The sequence below is a fragment of the Jaculus jaculus genome, chromosome 13, assembly GCF_020740685.1.
Source record: "Jaculus jaculus isolate mJacJac1 chromosome 13, mJacJac1.mat.Y.cur, whole genome shotgun sequence".
Taxonomy (NCBI): Eukaryota; Metazoa; Chordata; class Mammalia; order Rodentia; family Dipodidae; genus Jaculus; species Jaculus jaculus.
Genome location: NC_059114.1, coordinates 32502241 through 32521469, shown reverse-complemented (window position 1 = coordinate 32521469; position 19229 = coordinate 32502241).

The following is a 19229-nucleotide window of genomic DNA, read 5'->3' as shown; positions in this document are numbered from 1 at the left end:
CTGTTAGGTCCATTCCTTCTGTGACCTCATTTAGTCCAGATGCCTCTTTGTTTATTTTTTCCTGGGATGATCTATCAATTGATGAGAGTGGGGTGTTAAAGTCACCCACCACCACTGTGTTTGGTGTTATCTGTGACCTTAGTTCTAATAGTGTTTGTTTGATGAATTTGGGAGCCCCCATGTTAGGTGCATATATGTTTAGGATTGTAATGTCCTCCTGTTGGAGTGTGCCCTTAATCAATATAAAGTGACCTTCCTTATCTTTCTTGACTAATGTTGGACTAACGTCTACCTTGTCAGATATTAGGATAGCAACCCCTGCTTGTTTTCTAGGCCCATTTGCTTGAAACACCATCTTCCAAACTTTCACCCTAAGATAATGTCTGTCCTTTGTAGAAAGGTGAGTTTCTTGGAGACAACAAATTTTAGGGTCCTTCTTTTTAACCCAGTTTGCAAACCTATGTCTTTTCGTTGGGGCATTGAGGCCATTGATATTAAGAGATATTATTGAAAGGTTTTGATTTATGTTTGCCTTTTTTTTTTTTTTTTTTTTGTGGTACCGGTTCTACCTGTGCTCTCTTGTGTTAACTAGTATTTGAGTATTCCTTATTTTTTCTAGGTTCCTTATATGTGTACTTTTTCCTTTTCTTCAGCATGGAGGATTCTATTTTCTGTAGAGCTGTTTTTTTCTTCAAATACTCCTTTAACCTGCTTTTGTCATGGAATATCCTTATTTCTCCATCTATTTGAATGGATAGCTTTGCAGGATAAAGTAAACTTGGTTGACAGTTGTTATCTTTCAGAACCTGGAATATATCACTCCAAGCCCTTCTGGCTTTTAAAGTTTGTGTTGAATAATCTGCTGTAATCCTGGTGGGCTTGCCTGTGTAGGTAACTTGATTTTTCTCGCTAATTGCTTTCAATATTTTTTCTTTGGTTTGTGTGTTTGGAAGTTTGATTATAATATGGCAAGGAGAGATTCTTTCCAGGTTTTGTCTGGCTGGGGTTCTAAAGTCTTCCTGTATCTGCATTGGCACCTCTTTCCCAATTTGGGGTAAATTTACTTCTATTATTTTGTTGAAGATGCCTACTATGCCTTTGGAGTGGAATTCTTCTCCTTCTACTATGCCCTGAATTTTTGTTTTTAATACAGAAATACATTTTATTATCAAGCTTCTTTAGGAATATTTACAAAAAGTGGGATGTACCAAAAAATATAAAAAATGTACTGAACAGTGTCATTATTGTCTACTTTGACAATTATCAAATGTTTCTACCAGTTATTTCTTACACAAACATGACTTTAAGCCAAGGTTATGCAGGTTATGCAGTCTGGAGTAATGACTCCAAATTCTCTGACAGTGCCATTACAATTTTTTTTTTTTTTTTAGAAAACACAGGTATTCAACAAAAACAGAAAGAGTTCAATTAATTCATGGCTTATAAACTTGGATCATGGATAGCAAATGAATAATTCCAGTTAATTTTCACCTTATGCAGCAAAACCACAATAGTTTGCCTAGTGACTCAAAATTATTCCATCTTGTGCATGTTGATATAAACCAACTTATTTTGGAGAAATGAAGGGAAGCCATCTATCACAGGGAAAATCCATTTACAAAATTGTTTCTCAAAATTAGCCTGCTATGTGAGAGGAAATTAGGTAAGTAGATTGTCTCCTGGCGATATTTATGAATACACAGTATAGCATCAAGGTTCAGGAGGGTTAAGGTACTTAAGTGTTTTTGATAACCTCTGAGTTTAAGGTAGCAAAAGAAAGCCATCTTCTTTTATATGAGTACACCAAGACTGACAGAGCCTATAGAGACCACACAGCTACCTTACTAAGAAAAATACAGAAGCATGCAGTGCCTCTACATTGGAAGTTCTTAATGTATTATAATTTAGCCTCACAAAAGCCACACGGTTAAGTACATTATGAACCCCAACTGAAAAATATGCAAATTGAGACACAAGATTAGCTACCAATGTTCATATAATTAGTATATGGATTTGAACCCAGGCATATGCCCCTGGAGTCCTCCTTAACCCTCCTGAATTCTTATATTTAATCTTTTCATAGTGTCCCGAATATCTTGAAATTCCCACTCATACTTTTCTATAAGTTTGTCTTTCTCTTTGTTGGACTGTATTAGATCTGCCACCTGGTCTTCTAGCTTAGATATTCTGTCCTCTCCTTCATCCATCCTACTGGTGAGATTTTCTACAGAGTTTTTTTTATTTCATTAACTGTGTTCTTCATTGCTAGTAATTCTGACTGTTTTTTTCTTTATTATTTCTATTTTGTTATTTATGTCTTGTATTGCCTTCTTTATTTCATTAAATTGGTGTCTACGTCTTCTTTTATTTCCTCTTTGATTCCTTTGATTTCTTCTTTGATTCCTTTGATTTGTTCTTTGACCTCTTTAAACATATTTACAATCATTCTTTTGAAATCTTTCTCAGGCATTTCCTCTAACTCGTTCTCACTGGAGGTAATTTCTGATGCATTAATACTTTTAGGTGGATTTATATTGTCTTGCTTTTTAGTGTTTCTTGTGTTATAATGTATATATTTTTTGCATCTTGGATTGAGTTGATGCTTGGATTTTCTAGCTAGCTGGGTATTCTTAGCTGTATCAATTGATTTGATGTTATATATTTTCAGGGTAGGAGCTTAAGGTGTTAGATGTGGCTGTTAAGACTCTCAGAGTATCTACAAAGGTGATCCTAGGGGTTGAGTTTCCCTGCTATGGGAGTATTCAAGTAGGCTGAGTAGAATAAAATACAGGTAGATTCTAAAAGTTAACTAAACACTGTACACATTCAATCAAAAACATCCCCGAGTATGTATGCAAGAGTAGTTATTATAACAACCAGATCCTATATCAACAAAGAGGTTAAAATTTGTGGTCTGTTGAGGGATCCAAGTCAGCTTGTGACCAAGTGAAACCCTTCCCTGGTGCAATCCCAGTTACCTTGGATGAATTTGGTCTCAGTCAAGTTGCTGCCTGGGTCATCAGGCTGCTGTTCTGATTTCTGGAGCTGGGTACTGGCTTTTCCTGTGGGGCAAACTGAGCCTGGCAACTGTGGCCCTGCAGATCAGCACACCTACTGCTGGAACTGCTGCTGCTAAAGCTGTTGCTGCTGGGTCTGTCTCCACTGCTGCTGAAGCTGCTGCTGCTGCTGCGTCTGCTGCTGCTGTAGCTGCCACTGCTGAAGCCACCACTGCTGCTGAAGCTGCTGCTGCTGGGTCTGCCACTGCTGGGGCCACTGTTACTGGTGCTGGAGCCATGGATGTTGCTGCTGGACTCTGCTCCTGCTTCGGTCCCGCTGTTGGCTCAAGTTGGTGTGGACTGGTCCTGGTACCACTGCTCTGTTTGCTGGAGCTGGGCTCAGGTGGTGGGGGAGGGGAGGGAGCCGCATCTGCTCTAGTTCTCTTGCTGTTCCACGTGTTCTTTTACCTCGTGGTCTGCTCCTCCATTTCTTACTGCCACTCTCTCTTCACATTTCTTGAGTTGCGGAGAGCTCCGGTGTGAGTGGAAGCTCCCCTCACCTGGCTTTTCCTGTGGCTCGAGCCAAGCCTGGTGGCTTTTTGGTGTGCTGCTGCTGCTGCTGTGGTTGGCAGAGCCACCGGGGCCAGTTTTGCTGGCCTGTGCGGGCTCTGGATGCTCTGGCTCTCTTCTACTTCTCTGCTGCTGCTTCAATTTCCTATACACCTCACTTTTTAGTAAAAGTGTGTATTTTGCTGAGGGTTTTTGGTCTTTTTCCCCCCTAAGCTGCTTTGGCATGGTACCTATGCCGCCATCTTAACTGGAAGCTCTCTGTAATTTTTATGGTCATTTGCCTTAGAATGCTGTACCACTGAGCTTCTACACTGAGAGCATTTCTTTGGTGTGAGTCCCTCTCAGACACTGGTTTATTAAAAAGGACTCTCAATTGTCTATAAATGTGTGGTGGTCTGTAATTCTTTTGCAGGGACTATAATATTTGGAGGTCCCAGTGAGATCTCCCCATGCCCATGGGACTCAGCCTGACTCTGGATTTCCCCAGTCATGGGAAGGTTACCAGGAAAGTACCCCTGAAGATGTTCTGGGGCCTCATGCCTCCCACTAAGTCAGGAAACATCTGGAATGACTACTGTTTTCTTAGACACAAAAAAAATGTATTGAGTCCTTCTAAGTTCTCCTAGGAGGTAAGTTTGTTCTGGTTTCAGGTTAAGAAGGATAGGCCTGGTGGGGAACTTTCATATGAACTGGGAAGGACAGACCACTTAGGGAATCTTATTTAAGTTAAGAAGGATAGGCCTTATGGGGAGCCTTCCTATGACCTAGGAAGTACAGGCCCCACCAGGAACCTTCTTTAGGGTGGTGGAGGAAAATCTGATAAGAAGCCTTCCCTGGTCCTGTAGTATTATTTTAGGATGCCAGCAGTAGAGGACCTGGTTTTCTGATTCTACCTCTCATGAGAGACCTGAATTTGATTCTGTTTGAGTAAATAGCTACACAAATTTCTGTAGGAGTGCTAGATGCATCCAGGGATATTATATGTGTTCTTGTGGAATGATTATGTGTAAATATGAGTATGTGCATGAGCAGTCCAGTTTACTAGTTTTCTGGTCACAGACTGGACTGTAGGCCCCATGATTTGACCTGGGATCAGCAACAGTTACAGGGTCCAATTGGGGTATTAAACCAGCTGTAGTGACTTCATATGGCTTAGTGGTGGCAGTTCAGCATACACCTATGCTAAGTCCCCTCCCACCTTGGGGCCAGAGGAACAACCTGGTGGACGAAGTGAGTTCTGCTCTGGTCAGTGATTATCCTGGGGGTCTTGTCTTGTCTGTCTTGTCTTTTTGTCTTTCTTGAGGACAGGAGAGCTGGACTGTCCCCCAAGCTCATTTTGGCTTAATGGTGACTAGAAGCTGACCCAGGGTAGTTGTGTCTTCCTGAAGGGACAGTTCCATGACCCTCCTTGCCTATGCTATATGAGTGGTGTTAATCCCTTTTGGGGGGATTATATTGGAAATTCCATTAATCTTCACCTTATGTGTTTTTCTGTTGTTATTTCTCTCCTGTGTCAGAGAACTCCCTAAATTGTCCTTTTCTTCCTGGAGTAATCCACACTGCCTGGAAATCTATGGCAGTCATTATAACTGCTACTAGGTTACCTCAGGGGGAGATGGCTGTCTGGAGTGTATATGAAAAGTACACTTGATATGAATGTGTGTATATAAGAATGTATGTGATTCACAGCCCTAAGGCTGTGGAGCAATTTCTGTCCTGAGAAATGTATGCATAGGAAGGCTTTGCCTTTGTGTCTCTTCTGCAGCATGAACACTGTGAGAAATTCATTGTGGGAGAACTACTCCACCAAATCCAATTCTGTCCTAGACTGCATAATCAAAAGCAAATCTTACTCCAAAATGGAATATTCAAGAGATTATAAGACTAAGATGACACTAGGAAAGTTAAAGGCCTCTGTTAATTAGGGTGGCCTACTTTTAATATTGAATGGCCCCCAGAGGTAACACTGAACTAAGCTCATAGACAGGGAGAAATTCAAGAGTCTCCTACTCTTAAAAGTTATAAATGTAGCCCTGACAGAAATCCAAAACTCTTCCTGGAATTTAGAGAGAGAGAGAAAGAGAGAGAAAGAGAGAGCGCTGAGGTAGAGTCAGACCAGAAGCTTTAAGGCCAGAGATAGACCCCCACACAATGGCCTCCAAACACACTGTTCAGTAAGGCTAAGCCTAAGCTTATGAAAAGGGTGGTAAAGGAGATCCATAAACAAAAATAATTAGGAAAATCCAGTTCAGAGAGAGGAAAAAAAAATACAAACCTTTTATTGGAGTTTTACATAGAAGCCCTAAACACTGGTTGAGTTGGAGTTTTATCTTTTTTACCTTAATTTTAAGTTTATTGCTTATAGATATATTGATACTTAAGACATGTTCCCTGCTCTAGGACACAATCTCATGTTCAAATGATCTTCATTGATTAAAAATGATCTTAAACTCTACTGTTCTACTTCCAGTTTGGGAGGTAATTGGTACCTGCATAGGTATTTAGACTACATAAAGTTGTTTTCAAACACAGATGCCAACTTTTTATATGTCTTGTCTTTTCATAACATACAATTTCTAGATCAAATTAATTGATTTAAAGTTATTGGTTAAAGTTATTGTCTTCAGGGCCACTAACATGTTCTGCCTGTACTTATAACAGACTGATACTTTAAAAAAAATGTGTATGCGTTCTATGCTCCAGATATGGTTGACACTGTTACCTGACAACTAAAGTTAAATGAAAATCAGAATATTTAAAATTTTGTATCATGTCTGACCATATCTGTTTTTCTAACCAGATATGTTCTTCACTTCTTTAAATAGATCTGCTTTGCTAATTATTTGTGTATAATCTCTCTGAGTAATTAATAATTATATATAAAAAGCCAAAGTCCATTGGAAACATTGGAGTTAGAGATAACCAATATTTTTGTTCCTACTCCCAGGACAGAAGGCCACTGGAGATAACAGACACTTCTAGCTTCTAACCTCTGGTAAGTTACCTGTTTCCTTCTTCAGGGAGGACATAGGAACCCAGAGATGGACTTCAAGTCAGTGTATCTGTAACAGGAGAGTAACATCAAAGGGAAATAGGTCCCCTATCCTTTCCATGAGAGGAAGGACCACTTGAACAGCATGATCTTGACTTATACTTAGAGATCACACAATGCTAAGAGTCCTCCTCACCAGTTCCTAAAAGTGTCTCCTACAGAGCCATAAATGTCCTCAAAATATATAGTATATAGCTAATTTTGGCTGCCTACATGATCTTAAACACCTAGTATGAGAATATAAATATAAAATATTATAATATAAACAAAAATCAGACTAATAGGTTTCCCTGTCTGATTTTGGCTTATAGCACTAAGCTTTAATATTACATAATGCATTCTTCCTCTGCCTGGCCCTGATTAGTCAGCCACTGTTTGCATGTAAATCAAAGATCCAGAAGTTGCCCTCACTGGTTATGTTTACCTGATAGTTATTGATTTGTATTAGTCCAATTTCTCCTATATATGTCTTATTAAAAGGAAGTATGGGGACTTCTGGTTAAGATGGTGGCATAGGAACCATACCAAAGCAGTGTATGGGAGAAAAAGCCAAAAGAAACCAAGAAAAATACACTCTTCTACTAAAAAGTGAGGTGTATAAGAAATTATCAATGGCAGAAGAGAAGTAGGAGAGATCCAGAGCATCTAGAGCCCACATAGGCATGCAGAAATGGCTCCAGCAATTGTGGCACCAGGTCTGCGGGGCCACAGCTGCAAGGCTTGGCTTGAGCTGCAGGAAAAGCCAGGTGAGAGAATTTTGCACTCACATTGGAGCTCTTGGAAAACTCAAGAAATGTGAAGGGAGAATTTCAGTGACCAACAGAGAGCACATTACAAGGTAGAGGTTCACATGGACCAGTGGGAGAACTAGTGCACTATCCACAGCCTCCCCTACCAGTGCAAGCACCAGCAAGCACCAGAGACCAGGAGAAGGGAGCTCACAGCACTCAGCACTGGTGACCAGAACAGCAATCCAATGACCCAGCCAGCCTACTTGAACCCACAGGGCACCAAAGAGGGACCCAAGCAGGAGCTCAGCATAGCTGAGACCAAAATCATCTGCAAAGGTAACTGGGATTACACCACGTCAGTACCCACCAAATAAGCCTGGTATATAGGCCTGAACCTGAAATCCTAATTGCACCTTCCGTAACAGGATACATTATATGTTAAATCTGATGGATGGTCAGATTTTCCATTCTTAAAAAAGCTATATTTGGGGCTTGTTATTTGTTGCTTCATATGTTTCCTCTTCTGTTGCACATTAGGGAAGGGTCTCACTTGATCACAAGCTGACTTGGAACACTCAATAGACCAGAAATCTTAACCTCCTTGTTGATAGGATTAAGGATGTGGGGGACAACACACCCTAAAGGAACAGTGACTTTGTTACAGAGTCTCGTTGTCATGATACCTACTCTTGTATAAATACTCTGTGCTGTTTTTCATTGAATGTGTACATTGTTTAGTTAGATTTTAGAATCTGCCTGTATTTTGTACGACTCAGCCAACTTGAATACTCTCATAGCAAGCAAACCCAACACCCAGGGTCACTTTTATACATACTCTTAGCATCTTGAGAGCCACACCTAGCACCTTGAGCTCCTACCCTGAAGATATATAACAACAGATTGATTGATACAACTAATAATACTGCAGCTAACTAGAAAATCCAAGCATTAAATTAATCCAAGATGAAAAAACATATGCATTATAACACAAGAAACACAAAAAATCAAGACAATATAAATCCACCAAAAAGTATTAATGCATTAGAAATGACCTCCAGTGAGAACGAGTTAGAGGAAATGCCTGAGAAAGATTTCAAAAGAATGATTATAAATGTGCTCAAAGAAATCACAGAGGAAATCAAAGGCATCAAAGAAAACACAGTAAACCAATTTAATGAAATAAAGAAGTCAATATAAGACATAAATAAGGAAATAGAAATAATAAAGAAAAAGCAGTCAGAATTACTAGCAATGAAGAACACAGTCCATGAAATAAAAAACTCTGTAGAAAATCTCTCCAGTAGAATGGATGAAGAAGAGGACAGAATATCTAAACTAGAAGATGAAATGGCAGATCTAATACAGTCCAACAAAGAGAAAGACAAACTAATAGGAAAGTATGAATGAGAATTTCAAGATATTTGGGACACTATGTAAAGATAAAACATAAGAATTGAGGTATAGTAGAAGGAGAAGAATTTCACTCTAAAGGCATAGTAGGCATTTTCAACAAAATCATAGAAGAAAACTTCCCCTAATAGGGAACACCAACCAGACAAAACCTGGAAAGAACCTCTCTTTGCCATATTTAATTAAACTACCAAACATACAAACCAAAGAAAATATATTGAAAGCAGTTTGAGAGCAAAATTAAGGTACATACAATGGCAAGCCCATAAGGATCACAACAATTACTCAAAACAAATTTTAAAAGCCAGAAGGGCTGCGAGCGATATATTCCAAGTTCTGACAGATAACAACTGTCAACCAAGGTTACTTTATCCTGCAAAGCTATCCATTCAAGTAGATGGAGAAATAAGAACATTCCATAACAAAAGCAGGCTAAAGGAATATTTGAAGAAAAAAAACAGAAAATACTTGAAAGAATCCTCCATGCTGAAGAGAAAGAAAAGCACACATAAAAAAAAACCTGGAAAAAAACAAACAACACTCAAATACTAGTTAACACAAGAGAGCAAAGGCAAAACAGGAAGAAGTACAAAAAATGGCAAAAATAAATACACACCTTTCAATAATATCTCCTAGTATCAATGGTCTCAATGCCCCAACTAAGTGACAAAGGTTTGCAGACTGGATTAAAAAGCAGGATCCTTCAATTTGTTGCCTCCAAGAAACTCACCTCTCTACAAAGGATGGGCACTATCTTAGGGTGAAAGGTTGGAAAATGGTGTTTCAAGCAAATGGAACTAGAAAACAAGCAAGGGGTTGCTATCCTAATATCTGACAAGGTAGAATCAGTGCAACATAGTTAAGAAAGATGAGGAAGGTCACTTTATATTGATTAAAGGCATATTCCAACAGAAGGACACTACAATCGTAAACATATATGCAACTAACATGGGGGCTCCCAACTTCATCAAGCAAATGCTATTAGAAGTAAGGTCACAGATAACACCAAACACAGTGGTAGTGGATGACTTCAACACCCCACTCTCATCACTTGACGGGTCATCCTGGAAAAAGTAAACAGAGAGGCATCTGGTTTAAATGAGGTCATAAAAGAAAAGTACCTAACAGATATATACAGGGAATTTCATCCAAATGCTTCAAAATATACATTCTTTTTAGCAGCACATGGAACATTCTCTAAAATAGACCATATATTAGGAAACAAAGCAAATCTTAACAAATGCAGGAAAATTGAAATGATTCCTATTCTATCTGACCACAATAGAATCAAACTACAAATTTATAGCCAGAAAAGCTATAGAGCATACACAAAATCATGGAAAGTCCACAATACACAAGTAAATGATGAATGGTTCAATGAAGAAATCAAGAAGGAAATAAAAAATCATAGGGTCCAATGATAATGAGAACACAACATACCAAAAACTTTGGGACTCAGTGAAGGCAGTCCTAAGAGGTAAATTTATAGCTTTAAGTGTCTATATTAAGAAATTTGAAAGGTCTCAAGTAAATGACCTAATGCTTCACCTTAAAGCCTTGGAAAAAGAGAGTAAGGCAAACTGAAAAATCAGTAGATGGGAAGAAATTATAAAGATTAGGGCAGAAATTAATGAAATAGAAACAAAAAAAATCCAAAGAGTCAATGAAACAAAGAGTTGGTTCTTTGAAAGGATAAAGAAGATTGATAAACCCTTAGCAAATCTGACCAAAAGAAAGAGAGAAGAGACACAAATCAATAAAATTAGGGATGAAAAGGGCACCATCACAACAGATATCAGAGAAATTTAAAAAAATAGGAAGGACATACTATAAAAACATATACTCCGCTAAGTATGAAAATCTGAAGGAAATGGATGATTTCCTTCATTTACATGACCTGTCTAAATTAAATGAAGATAAAGTTAACCACTTAAGTAGACCTATAGCAAGTATGGAGATCCAAGCAGTTATCAAAAATCTTGCAACTAAAAAAAGGCCAGGCCCAGGTGGAATCACTGCTGAATTTTACCAGCCCTTCAGAGAAGAACTAACACCATTGCTTCTTAAGCTTTTCATAAAATATACAAGAAGGAATCCTACCAAACTTCTTCTATGAAGCCAGCATCACCCTGATACCCAAACCAGGCAAATATAGAATAAAAAAAGAAAATTACAGACCACTCTCCCTCATGAACATAAAAAAAACATAAAAATGACAAAATACTGGCAAACAGAATACAAGAATATATCAGAAAAATCATTCATCCCGACCAAGTAGGCTTTATCCCAGAGATGTAGGAATGGTTCAACATACACAAATCAATAAATGTAATAAATTATATAAATGGACTGAAGGACAAGAATCACATCATTTCATTAGATGAAGAGAAATCATTTGGCAAAATGCAGCATCCCTTCATGAAAAAAGTCCTACAGAGACTGGGAATAGAAGGAACATATCTCAATATAATAAAGGCTATTTATGACAAACCTACAGCCAACATATTACTAAATGGGGAAAAACTGGAAGCTTTTCCACTAAAATCAGGAACAAGACAAGGGTTTCCACTGTCCCCACTTTTATTTAATATAGTAATGGGAGTCTTAGCCCTAGAAATAAGGCAAGAGATAAACATAAAAGGGATAGAAATTGGAAAGGAAAAGATCAAGTTACCATTATTTGAAGATGCCATGATTCTATACATAAAGGACCCTAAAGACTACAGACAAACTATTAGAGCTGATAAAAACCTATAGACTTATAGCAGGATACAAAGTAATTACACAGAAATCATAGCCCTCCTTTATGATAACAACAAACAGACAGCGGATGAACTCAAAGAATAACTTCCATTCCCAATTACATAAAAAAATAAATAAAGTACCTTGGAATAAACCTAACCAAAGAAGTGAAGGATCTCTACAATGAAAACTTTAAAACACTCAAGCAAGAAATTGCAGAAGACATTAGGATATGGGAAAACATCCCTTGTTTATCTTACCAAAAGCAATCTACAAATTTAATGCAATCCCCATCAAAATTTCAATGGCATTCTTCCCAGATAGAAAAAACAATCCAAAAATTCATCTGGAATCACAAAAAAATCTTGAATATCTAACACAATACTGAGCAACAAAACTAAGGCTGGTGGCATCACCATACCTGATTTTAACCTATACTACAGAGCCATAGCAACAAAAACAGCATGGTACTGGCACAAAAGCAGACATGTAGATCAATGGAACAGAATAGAGGACCCAGATATAAGTTCAGGTAGCTATAGCCACCTGATATTAGATAAAAATGCCAAAAATACTCATTGGAGAAAAGACAGTCTCTTCAGCAAATGGTGCTGGGAAAACTGGATATGTATCTGTAGAAGGATGAAAATAGATTCTTCTCTCTCTCCATGCACAAGAATTAAGTCCAAATGGATTAAAGACCTTAACATCAGATCTGAAACTCTGAACCTTCTAGAGGAAAAGGTAGGGGAAATCCTTCAACATATTGGTCTTAGCAAAGACTTTCTAAATATAAATCCAATTGCTCAGGTAACAAAACCACAGATTAACCACTGGGACCTCATGAAAGTACAAAAATTTTGTATGGCAAATGACACTGTGAATAACCCAAAGAGGCAACCTACAGAATGAGAAAAAATCTTTGCCAGCTATACATCTGAGAGAGGTTTAATATCTAGGATATACAAAGAACTCAAAAAATTAAATAATAAGTAATCAAACAAGCCAATTAAAAAATGGGCTATGGAACTAAACAGAGAGTTCTCAAAAGAAGAAATACAAATGGCATATAGGAAGCTAAAAAAAAAAATGCTCTACATCCCTAGTCATCAAGGAAATGCAGATTAAAACTCTACACAGAGACATTTTACCTACCTATAACAGTGGGCTAACTCCACAATGCATGACCCATATACCTCAACAAGGAGGGGACAGGAGGAGGGGTTAGATATGGATGAGCCCTACAATGGTACCAACTTGACTATATTCACTGAGTACAAAACTAATTAATTAAAAAAAAAAAACTACACTGAGATTCCATCTCATTCCTGTTAGATTGGCTACTATCATGGAAAAAAAATGACCATAAATGCTGGTGAGGATGTGGCAAAAGAGGAACCCTTCTACACTGTTGGTGGGAATGCAATCTGGTCCAGCCATTATGGTAATCATTATGGAGGTTCCTAAGACAGCTAAAAATAGATATACCATGTGACCCAGCTATAGCACTCCTGGACATATATGCTAAGGACTCATCTCATTATCTTAGAGGTACTTGCTCAACCATTTTTATTGCTGCTCAATTCACAATAGCTGGTGTGGTGGTTTGATTCAGGTGTCCCCCATAAACTTAGGTGTTCTGAATGCTAGGTTCCCAGCTGATGGATATTTGGGAATTAATGCCTCCTGGAGGGAGTGTATTGTTGGGGGTGGGCTTATGGGTATTAAAGCCAGTTTCCCCTTGCCAGTGTTTGGCACACCCTCCTGTTGCTGTGGTCCATCTTATATTGGCCAGGGGGTGATGTCCACCCTCTGCTCATGCCATCGTTTTCCCCTGCCATCATGAAGCTTCCCCTCGAGCCTGTAAGCCAAAATAAATCTCTTTTTCCCAGAAGCTACTCTTGTTGGGTGATTTCTACCAGCAATGAGAACCGGACTGCAACAGTAAAGTGGTACCGAGGAGTGGGGTTGCTGCTAGACACCTGACTGTGTGGCTTTGGCCTTTTGGAGCTGATTCTCAAGAGGAATGTGGAAGGAGTTGAAACCTGGCCTAAGAGATGCCTTGCAGTGCTGTAAGTACAGTTGATGGACTGTTCTGGTCTGAGCTGCAAGACCTGAATGCAATAAGAACTATGGACTGTGAGGTTTGGTTTATGAGGGTGAGAAAAAGCTTTGCCTGGACTGGGCTAGCAGCTTGTGTGAGAAGCTTGCTCTTGTGCCCATGTCCTGAGAAGTTGTGCAGGGTTGCTTTGCGTAGAAATGAACTGGTGTGTGCAGAGGGATATGGCACAGAAAGAAAAATCTTTGGGTGAACTATTGCCCGTTCAGCTGCAACTGAGAGATTACAACCTTTGAGACTGGGCTAGCTGACCTGCGCTGGGGCAACAAGAAGAATGTAGACTCCTTTGAAAGGGCCTGAGTGCTCAAGGAGTGTCCTGTTCTTCAAAGTCTGCTTTATTCCCCCCTGGATTAACCAATTGGCACCTACCTGGTATCATGGAGTATAAAATGCTGGAAAGAGGGTCATTGAGTTTGCAACACGGTCTTGTGTTTTGGAAATGGCCATGGGCAGTGTGAAGCGGGTTTGCTGGTTGCCTGCATAGAGACCCCATGGGGCCATGAGGATGAACCGTGGCTTGCAGTGGAGACCCAGTGGAGATGCCGGGACCATGAGATGGCTGCCGAGGAGCTGCCGGCCCCGATGAAGTTTCCCAGGACTGTGAGTAGCCTAGCTGGAGGGGTGGAATTGGAATGCCAGAGACTTGTTGCTGGTTAGAATTATCGGACTTGAAGATTTGTCACTGGCTAGAGTTGCTGGACTTGAAGCTACAGAGTTTGATGTTTGCCCTGGTTGTTTTAAATCTTGTATTGGTTGAATGTTTCTTTGCTATGCCCAATGCCATCTTTTGCAGTGTGAATATTTATTCTGTGCCATTCTGGGTTTTTTGAGGTTATATTTTGGTATTATGGCTCAGTTAAAAGATCTTGAACTATGGGGATGTATGAACATCATTGAGATTGATTATAAACTATGGGGACTTTTAAAGTCAGACTGAATGCATTACATTTTACATCATGTATGATTATCAGTTTATGGGGGCCAGGGGCGGAATGTGGTGGTTTGATTCAGGTGTCCCCCATAAACTTAGGTGTTCTGAATGCTAGGTTCCCAGCTGATGGATATTTGGGAATTAATGCTTCCTGGAGGGAGTGTATTGTTGGGGGTGGGCTTATGGGTATTAAAGCCAGTTTCCCCTTGCCAGTGTTTGGCACACCCTCCTGTTGCTGTGGTCCATCTTATATTGGCCAGGGGGTGATGTCCACCCTCTGCTCATGCCATCGTTTTCCCCTGCCATCATGAAGCTTCCCCTCGAGCCTGTAAGCCAAAATAAATCTCTTTTTCCCAGAAGCTACTCTTGTTGGGTGATTTCTACCAGCAATGAGAACCGGACTGCAACAGCTGGGAAATGGAACCAGCCTAGATGTCCCTCAACTAATGAGTGGATAATGAAGATATGGCACATTTATACAATGGAGTTCTACTCAGCAGTAAAGAAAAATAAAGTTATGAAATATGCAGGAAAATGGATGGATCTGGAAAGGATTATACTAAGTGAGGTAACCCAGGCTCAGAAAGCCAAGTGTCGTAAGTTCTCTCTCATATGCGTATCGTAGCTACAGATGATTGGACTTCAGTGTGAGTAGGAAGAAAACTCAGTAGCAAAGGCAAGGAACCTAGAATAGAGATATAAAGTAAAGAGAAAGGAAGGGAGGGGGAGACTTAATAGGATGGTATTGTATATATGTAAGTAGAAGAATAGATTAATGGGGGTGAAAAGGACCAAAGTGAGATCAGGGGAAGAGATTGAGTATGGAAAGGTGGAGGGAGGGCTAATCAAAATCTAAGAGGATATTAATAAATCATATGAAAACCTACTTTTTTGGACAATGGAACACTCAGGAACCATAGACTGTTGCTAGACAATTTTCAGTGCCAGGGATTCCTCCTTCCAGTGAGTTGTTGGCCAAGGAGGTCTCTGATGCCCCCAAAACATTATAGGCCATTATATGGCCCAGGCCCAGAAAGGAGGACCCTGTAGCTCTTACTCTCCACATGGGTTTCTTTACCCCTTCCAGTCCTCACATGGCAGGAGCTCCTTGAACTTTCTTTTCTCTTCCCCACCCCAAGCCCTCCTTGTGAGATCTCTAGCCATGTGGGTGGCTTTTCTTGGCTCTGTATTTCCCTAAATAAATATAATAATTTAATAATTATCCTCTTCAGTCTTTTTATTCATTGCTTTGATTAAAATTAGAAATGAGCCTAGGGTGTGATGTTCAAGGACTTTCCTGGACCACTAGCACTCCATTACATAATAGGCCCTGACTCCATTACTGAGGAAATAAAATAGCTAAGTTAACATCTGCCAGGGTGCCTTTCAGTTGCAAACTCCCTAACTCCTTGGGAGGTCCATGTTGCCACTGTAAATACTCAGTGCTTCCTGTGACCCCATGTGTTTCAACTCAATATAACTCCAGGATAGGGACTGGGATGCCTACAATTTCAAAGATACCCTGACATTATGGGTTTGAGTCCTCTTAATCTCTCTGGGGTTAGTGGGTACTGTAGAACAGAAATAGAAGAGTGGGGGCCTTTTAGGGTGGCTAGCAACTGAGGGGTTACCAGTATCCCATATTAGTGGATTTACTTGGGGCAAGAGAGGAGGGTTGGATGACATCGTCTCACCAGGAAGTGCATGGCCCTGGAGAGTAAAACTTATATGGCAATTTAAAGGTACAAGGAACAGTGAGGCCTTAAATGTTTTAATAAGTCTCTTCCCACAAGTGGGGTGGGGCAGGAGGGGAGTACTATGAAGGAATGCATTATAGTTAGGTTTCCAAAAGCACTGTATAAAGGCAGGGTCATTTGAGGTGTTTGTGTAGTTCTCTCTATACCCATAAGGGAAGTGGGGACTTGGAGGAGGAGTCCCTCATAGTCAGGGGATATTCAGTAGTGAAAGAGAAGCCCCAGTGTCAGTCAGGAACAAGATCTTTCTGCTTGACATTGTCTCAATTATCCTGGGTTCATGGGACTTTCCCACAGTGGCAGGGGTTATTGAACCCAGGCCTCCTCATTCCACATTGTAGGAGAATAAAGGGATCTTGTGGTTCAATGAACTCCTTTGGGGAGAGACATGTCAAATGAGGACTGTCCATTTTCCAGTGTCCCCATTGCCCACACTTGGGACAAGTCTTGGTAGGAGGTCTGGGATTGTTTGTTAGTTTAATGTCCTGCTGTCCACAACAAAAATAGTGTCCATGTGGTGACTGGGACTGTTGGCTTAATCTCCATGACTGACCTATTTTGGGCTGGGGGATTATGGTGGCTACCAGAAGCTGGTATTTAAGTTTTAAATGTTTTTCTTTCTCCCATTTGGATTCCTCCTTCCAGTTATTAAAGACTGAAGGCCAAAGGCCAGGTTGAGAAATTCCTGCTGGGATGTTTGTGGGATGTTAGTTCAAGATTTTGGAGATTATATATATATATATCTGAGAAATAAATTGTACATGGAGAAAAAGCTATCTTTCAGGGGAGGTGGGGTCTAGACAAGTGTATCTAGTAATTACATATGTAAGATGAGTCCTAAAAAGACAAGAATTTTTGTTAGGTTCTCATATTATTTTCCATATCTTATTATAATTGAATTGACTGTGGGCATTTTTCTTCTTTCATGATTTCTTCTTTGGAAGTCTGGGTAGCCAGGTTAATAATTCCAACTTGGGTCCTGCTGGGTTATTGCTTCAGTTTTTCTGATGAAGAGTATGAGTATGCTGAGTAGCAGGTAGCCAGATATGACTCTTAGCATCTGGGGTGAAGGTAGAAGTTAAGACACAGTAGATGTAAAACCAGGTTACATGAGTTGTAAAAATTCTTTTTTAAATTTGGAAGGAATTCTTTAGTCTCCATGTGAGAGCCACCAACCTCACACAAGCTCGTGGGTTTTCAAGGTAGCAGGGGACTGTTTCCTGGAAGACTTCTTGGATTTTGCCAGTAGTATGTTGAATTTCTGACATGTTAACTCCTTCATAAAGGAATATGGGTAACCCAGAGGCAGCTGTATCACCAAAAAGCCCATTTCAGCATAGATAATAACTCAAAGAAATTCCATCTCTGGAACATATTACATGACTTGTAGCCAGTTCCATTGGTGGAGTCTCTCTCTCTCCAAGCAGTTGTTTAATCTCTATATAACCTTAGGGAAGGGTCTCCTGACCTTTTCCCCAGACTTATTAATTCCTAGAGTCTCCTCATCCTCTCTTTTCCCCCAGAATGGAATGTTTCAATTCATGGAAAATTGCTACACAACTCTGGTCAGAGTCTGTCAGTTGTTCACTGCTCCTATAACTGGAGTGGTCCTGTGACCTTTAAAGTTTTAGCTCCCCTAGACTTGCTGAGCCTCCTGAGCCTCCCTCCTCCCTCTAGGGGGCAATATTTCCATTCAAAGGAATTTGTTATAAAACTCTCCCTCCCATCCTCCTTCCTCTCCTCCTTTCCTGCCTTTTATTACTCCCTTTCTGCCTCCTTCTTCTCCCTCCCTTCCTCTCCTCCATTTTCTCTCTACCTCCATCCTTCCCCCTCCTATTTCCCCCTACTACCATTTCTGTGTATAGATGTTTCTTATAGAAGTTCCTTGTGTCTATTAGAAATAGTCTAGGGTTCAATACGAAGACAAGGCAATGTTTATTTCTATGGGAGGGTGTGCAGCCAGAAAAATTCAGGCAAGCAAACACATCAGCAGGCAGCCTGCTGGGGTTTTTATTCCCTAACACAAAGCTAGGCTCCTGTGCCTTACTCTGATTAGTCAGAGCTTGGCCACACATTCTTTTGTTATTGGCCAAAATATGAAAATGGCAAGTTGTTAGGGTAAATTTAAAGAAAGGGAAGACTTAAGGACCTCTTGAAAGCTGTGCTTTTAAGTATTGTTATGGTTTTGAGGATGGCTAACTCCAAGAGACTTCCCACAGTATAGCATCCTTTCAGAATTGAGTTTCTCTTTCTTTTCTTATTCTCTTGGTATCCATGCTTCTTTACCCTTGTAATTTTCATGGACGCAGGAGGAACTCCCTGTAAACTGGTCTCTTCTCAGAGGCAAAAATAGTCTCAACCCTTAGACAGAAAAGGCAATATGACTCAGTTTTACATTTCACACAGCTTTTGGAGGCACGGTGATATTTAAAAGTCCAACAGCTTCAGGAAGTTATGGGGAAGTTACCATTGAAGCAGCCTTGGATAGGCATTTATGCATGCACTGGTGACAGTTGATAGGAGAACACAGTATGCTGACTAGATGGGCCCAGCTTCATTTCCCTTCAGAGTTCACAGTTTGATAGACAAGGAGAGGTAGTTTTCCAAAGTTGATCTGCTATGAGGACAAGGAAGAATGAGTTCTAGTCAAACACTGAAACTTAACAAAGAAGTGTACCATTTTAACAGGTGTGCAACTGTATCCCACTGCAGTTTTAATTTGCATGTAACTAATGACAAATGGTAGCATTTTTCCTTGTTCATCCGTCCATCTACTTGCCATTCTTATAGTTACAGGAAAACAGTGGATAAATTTTCAGTAATATGAGAATGCTTCTTTTGGTGAAAAAAATGCAAGCACTTTTTGTCCAAAATACTCCCTAATTGTTAGTCATTTGAGAGGAATTGGTTTTGCCATGATGTTC